This window comes from Oncorhynchus kisutch, linkage group LG5 (genome assembly GCF_002021735.2).
Source record: "Oncorhynchus kisutch isolate 150728-3 linkage group LG5, Okis_V2, whole genome shotgun sequence".
Lineage (NCBI taxonomy): Eukaryota > Metazoa > Chordata > Actinopteri > Salmoniformes > Salmonidae > Oncorhynchus > Oncorhynchus kisutch.
Window position 1 is genome coordinate 768,537 of NC_034178.2, and position 9,357 is coordinate 777,893.

The 9,357-nt window shown below is 43.2% G+C and overlaps 1 protein-coding gene across 1 annotated transcript in view; it reads right to left on the reverse strand.

Annotated features, from left to right (window-relative positions):
- Positions 1-8,891, reverse strand: part of LOC109890336 (BCL-6 corepressor) — a gene marked incomplete in the record, with an annotated part of 70,781 nt that extends 61,890 nt beyond the window's left edge. Inside the window, 1 exon segment of the mRNA XM_031823847.1 lies at positions 8,180-8,891.
- Positions 8,892-9,357: the final 466 nt, after the last annotated feature.

Sequence of the window (9,357 nt, forward strand, 5' to 3'; positions counted from 1 at the left end):
AGAAGAAACGCAGGTCCGGGACAAGGTAGCACATCCAGTGAACAGATCAATTTCTTGGACTAATCAAATCTTAGCAAATGTAATGCATCTATGGTATAGCAATTTGATATTTCCGTTTGGGATCACGGAGCCAGAGCAATGATAACAAATGCCTCCTCTCAGCTCGTCTCCTAGGCAGAACATAACTCATAATCCAACGGCCCCAGTGGCTGTCATCTGTCACAGGGAACTGTTTCAGCGCTCGCTGCGCTCGCTGCGCTCTGACAAAGATGCAATCACCTTGCTGCCTCACCTGGGCTTTCCAGCCACACAGCTTGCTGCCTCACCTGGGCTCTCCAGCCACACAGCTTGCTGCCTCACCTGGGCTTTCCAGCCACACAGCTTGCTGCCTCACCTGGGCTTTCCAGCCACACAGCTTGCTGCCTCACCTGGGCTTTCCAGCCACACAGCTTGGCTGCGACATAAAAAGGAGAGGGGGCCTTGGGCAGGAGATGACATACACAAACACACACCAGACGCATGCCACACACATACACACACACAGTCACCCGCTATTGATGGGTTTACAGACGTGGGATTTCAATAATGCAGGCCTGCCCTTATCTCCAGCCATTGAAGGAGGGGGGAGAGGGGGGAGAGAGTGGCCATTTTCATCCATCAAACTGTCCCCACCTCACCCTTCCTCCATGCTCCCCTCTGGCTCGCTGCTTTCGTCATTTGCATAGCAACATTGCAGCTACGAAGCAACATTATCATTGCCAAGCAACCTGAACAAAGAAATGGGGCAAAAACAACGTGTCGAGGGACTTCCAACGTTTTAGATGTATGCAAATTCCCACATGTGGATTGGGGGCAAATTCTGGTGGAATAAAAGCCTCCTTAGAAAGTTCCAGTTCATCACTTCAGGTGACAATCAACAATGTAAAGGATGGAAGTGTGTGCACAACCTAGATACTGCAGCAGCAATACACACACAGAGTACCAGTCAGCAGCAATACACACACAGAGTACCAGTCAGTAGCAATACACACACAGAGTACCAGTCAGTAGCAATATATATGAATGCCATTTAGCAGATGCTTTCATTCAAAGCGACTTAAAAACATTTATTTAACCTTTATTTAACTAGGCAAGTCAGTTAAGAACAAATTCTTATTTACAGTGACGGCCTCCCCCGGACAATGCTGGGCCAATTGTGAGCCGTCCAATGGGACTCCCAACTGAGCTACAGAGAACCATGGTCGACCAACTGAGCCACAGAGGACCAAAGCTCGACCAACTGAGCCTCAAAGGACCATGCTCGACCAACTGAGCTACAGAGGACCATGCTCGACCAACTGAGCTACAGAGGACCATGCTCGACCAACTGAGCTAGAGAGGACCATGCTCGACCAACTGAGCTACAGAGGACCATGCTCGACCAACAGAGGACCATGCTCATCTAACTGAGCTACAGAGGACCATGCTGGACCAACTGAGCTACAGAGGACCATGCTCGTCTAACTGAGCTACAGAGGACCATGCTCGTCCAACTGAGCTACAGAGGACCATGCTCGTCCAACTGAGCTACAGAGGACCATGCTGGACCAACTGAGCTACGAGGACCATGCTGGACCAACTGAGCTACAGAGGACCATGCTGGACCAACTGAATTACATAGGACCATGCTGGACCAACTGAGCTACAGAGGAACATAGAAGATGAATACCTGTCTTTTGAACAAAATACATTATAATGTAGTGTAATAACAGTCCTATTAGCCATTAGCACATTCATCAATTTGATACACTCTGGACCTCAGATCACACACAATGTAGGACCATGCCTGGACAATTCCAATGGTCTCACTTCACTCCTACAAACAAATCCCTCACCTATGCCCTATAGACATCACATTCACCTCAACCATTAAATCATTTCCAGTTCTGCTCAAGGAGGAGTCTATAGCGCAGAGTGGAACAACAGTTCAGTCACGTTCTCCACATTCATTCTCCACACCCTCCATGACCCTAGCATTCAGTCAGCCGACAGGGAGGAGGAGAGGGCGGGAGGGAGTGGAGAGATAAACCCATTTCGTACACCCCTCCCCCTTGCCCAGGATAAACAAACTCCACTCTCTATCAACGGCATGTTGATCGCCAGGTCGCAATTGTAAATGAGAACTTGTTCTCAACTTGCCTACCTGGTTAAATAAAGGTAAAATAAAAATAAATAAATAAAAATGTGCTGTTGAATAGGAAGAAGGAGACTTGCTAATTTCTAGAGCGAAAACAGGGTTTTATTGTTTGTTCTGATTCACAGAACTGCTTTCCATAGGCTACGGAGAAAACCTATTCGTCAGACCAGGGGTGCCATGTACACCAAACATCTGAGGGGGAACAAAGTACATGAGGATGGCTGGGGGGGTGGTCCGGAGGGGGACTAGCCCGTGTCTATAAATTGGTTAATTCTACATTTTTCAAACACCTAGAATGAATCATATGTAAATATATATATATATATGTTTTTTTATACACACACACTAACAGTCAAACGTATGGACACCTACTCATTCAAGGGTTTCTTTATTTGTACTATTTTCTACATTGTAGAATAATAGTGAAGACATCAAAACTATGAAATAACACATGTGGAATCATGTAGTAAACAAAAAAAGGGTTAAACAAATCTAAATATATTTTAGATTCTTCAAAGTAGCCAATCTGTCTTGATGACAGCTTTGCATTCTCTCAACCAGCTACACGAGGTAGTCACCTGGAATGCATTTCAATTAACAGGTATGCCTTTTTAAAAGTTAATTTGTGGAATTTATTTCCTTCTTAATGCATTGGAACCAATCAGTGGTGTTGTGACGAGGTAGGGGTGGTATACAGAAGATAGCCCTATTTGGTAAAAGCGCAAGTCCATATTACAGCTCAAATAAGCAAAGAGAAATGACAGTCCATCGTTACTTTAAGGCATGAAGGTCAGTCAATGCGGAAACTGTCAAGAACGTAGAACGTTTCTTCAAGTGCAGTCGCAAAAACCATCAAGCGTTATGATGTAACTGGCTCTCATGAGAACCGCTAGAGGAAAGGAAGACCCAGAGTTACCTCTGCTGCAGAGGATAAGTTCATTAGAGTTACCAGCCTCAGAAATTGCCACCCCCAAAAATGCTTCACAGAGTTTGAGTAACAGACATCTCAACATCAACTGTTCAGAGGAGATTGCGTGAATCAGGACTTCATGGTCAAATTTCTGCAAAGAAACCACAACTAAAGGACACCAATAAGAAGAAGAGAATTGCTTGGGCCAAGAAACACGAGCCATGGACATTAGACCGGTGGAAATCTGTCCTTTGGTCTGGAGTCCAAATTTGAGATTTTTGGTTCCAACCGCTGTGTCTTTGTGAGACACAGCGTAGGTGAACGGATTATCTCTGCATTTGTAGTTCCCACCGTGAAGCATGGAGGAGGAGTTGTGATGGTGTGGGGGTGCTTTGCTGGTGACACTGTCTTTGATTTATTTAGAATTCAAGACACACTTAACCAGCATGTCTACTACAGCATTCTGCAGCGATACGCCATCCTATTGGGTTTGTGCATAATGGGACAGGACAATGACCCCACACACCTCATGGCTGTGTAGTTGCTATTTGACCAAGAAGGAGAGTGATGGAGTATTGCATCAGATGATCTGATCTCCACAATCACCCAACCTAAACACAATTGAGATGATTTGGGATGAGTTGGACTGCAGAGTGAAGGAAAAGAAGCCAACAGCTCAGCATATGTGGGAACTCCTTCAAGACTGTTGAAAAGAAAAAGCATTCCAGGTGAAGCTGGTTGAGAGAATGCCAAGATTGTGCAAAGCTGTCATCAAGGCAAAGGGTGGCTACTTTGAAGAATCTCAAAAACAAAATATATTTTGATTTGTTCAACACTTTTTTGGTTACTACATGATTCCATACGTGTTATTTCATAGTGTTGATGTCTTCACATTTATTCTACAATGTAGAAAATAGTACAAATTAAGAAAAACCCTTGAGTAGGTGAGCCAAACTTTTGATGGGCACTATATATATATATATACATATATATATATATAGTGCATATCTAACCATACCTATTGAGCTGTCTAACTGGTGTCTATTTTTTTTTACAGAAAATGAAGCGGGCCCTATTATTGGTCTGACTGAAATGGCCAGAAATGAACTCATGTTGTTTTTTTATTTAATCCAGTTAAAATGCAAAGTGCCAGCTGGGCCATTTGTTGTTTTGGCCTTGCTTCCCTTTATCTTTCACATTTGGAGTCCCTCCCCCCTATCTCTATTTTGACTCCAACTCTCATGACGCTTCGATGCCCTAGCAGCGCCCCAGACAAAGCAGCCTGTAGTCTGGTTTTGTTTCGTGCGACTCGCCCCAGCAGCAGCCTGCCTGTGCTCCTTAACCGCAGATATTTGATAAGCCTGTTACGAAACAACTTCCCCCCTTCGTCACACAGAACAGAGGTCTCTCGTGCAATGTTCTTTCGCGAAGAGGTTCGCAGCCAAGGGAACTGTTCCACTCACTCACCGCAATGTGAGACAAGCAATTCGTCATTAATCTGTAATTTGTCCCTCTGTCTACATTAATTTACATTTCAATATAACATTTATATTTGTGACATTGGCCAATGCACACATTTGTGTGATTGACTAGGCATACTGCATTATGGCAATATAATATAATATTTATTAACATAATCATTAACAGAATTGAATTCATTCATAAAATGACTAAATAAAATGGATTAGTTGTATTCCGATTGATTAATCATTTTCAGGGAAACGAGCGTGTCCAGACTTCAGATTACAACCATGGATGCGTTGGGCGCGCCATTATTCGAACGGATAAAACCTTGCTGGTCAGAAAAACAAGTCCCCTTATGCGCAATAATTGAATGGTCGTGTTATTTCGTTTCCTGTAGGCAATTCAATGTGAAACCAAACCATTGCGCTCTCCCTCACTCCTGGAGGTTGACGGCTTTGTTTGTTGGTGCATAAAACCAATCCAAAATAATACGGCCCTAAGCCTACCCAAAAAGTAGTTCAAAGGGTTTTACTTAAGTTTACAGTTTGTATTGTGTTGTAATGCATCAGGGGATCAGCCTACACAGACACGTTTTGACAATGACAGTGTCAGGATTTAGGAAACACCGCAACACCCCTGGCAGCGGGCATGGTGGTGGTTTTACAATGTGGATTCGCCTAACAAATGAATCAATAACGTAAACAAGTAGGCTAGACTTTATCCAACGACCTAGGATATTTGTAGGTTATAGGCCTAGGATAAGACGAGCACACAACAGATATCATGCCGACATGCCGTCTAATTGCACCGTTTATATTACAGAATCATAGACGTGTCATTCAAAGCACGGCGTGACAAATTCACAAAATCAATGGGTGGCGAGCAGAAACAGCCAGCCAAACACCACGGAGCTGTCCCTCACTTGACCTAAAATTTGGCTGCTCCAATTCGACGGGCCCAGGGTTTATTTAAATAAAATATGTGCCCCTAGTGCAAGGTACCTCGGGGCTGTTATCCTTTCTACTTAGGTGCATTCTGGCTGCTGGTGAGAACGTCGCGTAAAGAAAACAATGTGTGGGCGTCAGGAGGCGTCCTTTTACGAGAGAGCGCAGAGAACCGTGCACACAGAGCTCCTGCTGCGGCACAAAAGCGCTCTGAAGCGGAGAGAAGAGCTCTCCTGTTTCCGGACCGCAGTCCCAGGGGAGACTCGCCTTGTAGAGGAAAAGCTTCAATCAAACTGTGACATCTCCAGCGGGAGTCAACTAAGCAATTCTCACTCTACAGCTCACTGCAGTGCCGTGGGTTTATTTTCCTTCACACTGATTGTGTCAAACTCGGGAAAATAGCGGACCTATATCCTATTAATAAATTCGGCATATGTTAGAAGTAGCCTATATGCCTACTGTCAGAGAAAGGCCTCATTTAGGCCTACATGACAACAACCAGCTAATATTGTGACAGCAGAAAAAGCTTGACAACCGCGAGTCAATCACGCTTATCGTTGATGCCTTATTACTCTTCCCATTGTTCAAAAGATAAAGCCTAAACAAATGTTTATCTGACGCCGAATGTTCTCGGCGGTTGGCCAACGACTTACTATTTCCATATCACATTTCAAGCTGGTGGATGAATGAAAAAATATCCTCAAAACCACCGTCTCTCTGGACACGACTCGTCTGTCTGCCTGCGTTGAGTGCACAAAGGCTCCAGCAGACCGAGATGGCTGCGCTAAAAATAAACAACCCGGGTTGACAGAATGGGGGGGCGTAAGGCCTTCACCAAATACATGCAGAATGCGAGTAGGGAGGTCTCTTCTCAGATAAATCATTTTAAAAGTATGATTTTGACAATACCAATTGGTTAGGCAAGCTGTTTAATCCATTCTTGTGTCCTGAAATCTGTTATTTGAACATAACGGGTCTACAGGTAGTTGCGTAACTGTAGTAATGGATGTCTTTCAAGACGTATCCAAGTTGTAGGCCTAATTGTTAGTTTGTGACAGCATTCATTAGATTCGACTGTCATATGAAATATGCCTAGATAGTTGTTAACAGCATGATAGCCTTCATTTATGCCAAATGCAATGCGGGTAAATTGCGCTCTCATAGCCCCCATACCAAGTTGGTTAAATTGAAATATAAACAATAAACATTCCTAGTCTTGAAATGCAATCAGTTTGAAATTGGTTCTTCAGTAGGCCTATAAAGGACAATATTTTGTGAATAATCTCTGTGACAATGGGCCTGCTAAACTAACCCCTCGGTCTTAATGCCACATTCAGTTTTCAGTTAGGCTACCAATTATTCGGGATTAATTTATGGTAGCAAAGTAGGAAACAGGAAACAAATTCCAGATAACCTTTGTGAAATAAACAGCCTAGGCCTGTATTATTTTCCTATGAGCCTAAAGCGCAGTAAGTTGCTTCTCCACTGTGTTCGCTCTGTTCTTGGAGTAAAAGTTTAAAAACACAAATTGAGGCGTTAATGAGTCCAAAAACACTGCACTCCGTTGCTGCGTCTGCGCTTGCTTGTGTCTAGTACTGTCTATGCAACGAGTCGAATTCCGTAGCGCAGCCTGTGACAAGAGTCATTTCCCGTCCCCGGGGCGAGGGGAGGACTTCAGTTCGGACTCGTTTAAGTTAAGGCGACAGAACACGTCAAGTTGCCAACATGACAAGATTATATAGTGTACAAGAAAACAGACCTTGCATCATCCAATGTGGGACAGAAACCTTATACACGTTTACGTAGGCTTACATTATCCTGCAGGACACCTACACCCGTCTGTCTCAATGAGCTCGATCACCGAGCCCGTTATAACAATTCATTTTAAAACATGATTGCCGCATTCTATCCATGAAGTCGTTCATGAATGGAAAACCATACAGCCCACCACACCATCATCCACTCGCTGAAATGCGCAGTGAAATTACACAGACGACCTCCACAAGCGTTTATCTGCAAAGTCGTTCCACAATGTATATGGGATGGTGTCAAAAATGGGCGAGGCACTAAATTAAGACTGAATCTTTATTTTTATATATAGAAAACGCCTATAGGTCGATTCCCACAGAGACTCAATGAATGTGTTTATGCCAGGCCATTCATTTGAAACATGAGAATTAGATTAGCCTACAATGTTGACATTTTCCTTTAAATTTAGCTGACTGGCTGAAAAAAGGTTAGCTGGAAAGAACCGTGACAACGTTGGATCTCTCATTATGACTTATTAAGAGTTTGGATGAACGATAAACCATGTAGGCTTAATCAACACTAATGAATACATTTCCGTTACCAAACCATCCAATATCACACCATCAATAGGCTACAATCTTTCTATAGAAACGGGTGTTGGGCTAGACTAGGTTTATACAAAGCCTATGTGAAACATATTCTACTAGGTTAACACATATCTCTCAGTACACCAAAACATTGGCAAGCAACTAAATATTCCACTTAAATACGCAGTTCTTTGTAGAAGCCCTTATCAGATGGCCAAGTCTCCATATAGTCAGAGCGACGCCGAACAAGATCGAGTCTTCACACTGGAGCAAGACAGAAAAGCAAGCAAAACTAAACATGGAAAGGAAAACAAAGGCACAAACGTTAACAAAAATGATCTTAGCCTACCTGATAGAAATTACAGAATAATTTCTCTAAATTATATTGTCCTTGGCCAAAACGCAAAATGTCGAGTTGGAACTTTTTTGGCCGTGTTCTCTAGGCTCCACGAGTCAGTCAAAACGACCCAACGAGAGTTCGTGCGTCGGGGGTTAATATCACTTTTGTAATTTAACTTTACAGCAAATAGGGGTGACAATGTGGTGCTTGTTAAATGACATGTAGGTAAGATTAGACTACGAAAACATCCTTAGTCTTTATACATTTACAGTTGGTAAAAATCCGGGAATGACGAGTCGGCGACAATGAACGAACAGATCCACGGAGTCGCAGTGCTCCCAGTAAATATATCCATTAGTAAAAATACACCAAGTGAATCGTTGTCGTGAATGTTTCAAGGAGCACAGGTGGCAACAACGGTCGTAAATCTCAATAAACAATAAACAAATTCAGTCTGGTTATGCATTGCAGCGCCATGTTGAGCTCGCCATACAGCACACACGCCACCTCAAAAATATGGCGAGAATTTCCGTTTTCAACAAATAAAGAATGCTAACAGTGCCCATTGTCTTCAGTGAGAGGCTATGGTGTTTCTGTCAATGTTCCCATTCGTTTTTATTTCGTCCTAGTTTTACTGTTCCGTTTTCTTCCGTATGGCACCATTCAGAGCACTCACAACTACCGCCTCCAGACGTACAGCGGAGAATGAGTGCCTGCGCCTCCGTTCCAGTCGCAGACTCTACCCAGAAGGCCAATCGGGGAACCGCAATTACCATAAACCTCCAGCACGCTTCGCTCCACCAGCGCTCTCCACAGCGAAAACAAAGGGAGGGAGGAGGGAGAGCGAAAGAGACCGCGAGCGAGGGAGATATTGAAGGTAAATAGGTTACTGTGTATATTCGTTTTTTTTCTTCCTGGGCAATAGATTATGCTATATGCCTACATGTATTTTTTTGCTCAGTGTTGGGTATGGCATATTGTCAAGTCTATGTTCTATTCCAGGTATATATAATATTATAACATTTTCTAACCCAATTATATTGTATCATTTGTATACTTCTACTTTGAAGAAAGCAACAAACAGAAGACTTCATTCTCGAATTTACCCTACACTCTTAGAAAAAAAGTTCTGGATAGAACCAAAAAGGGATCTATGCTTGCTTCATATATGGCAGCTCTTATGGTTC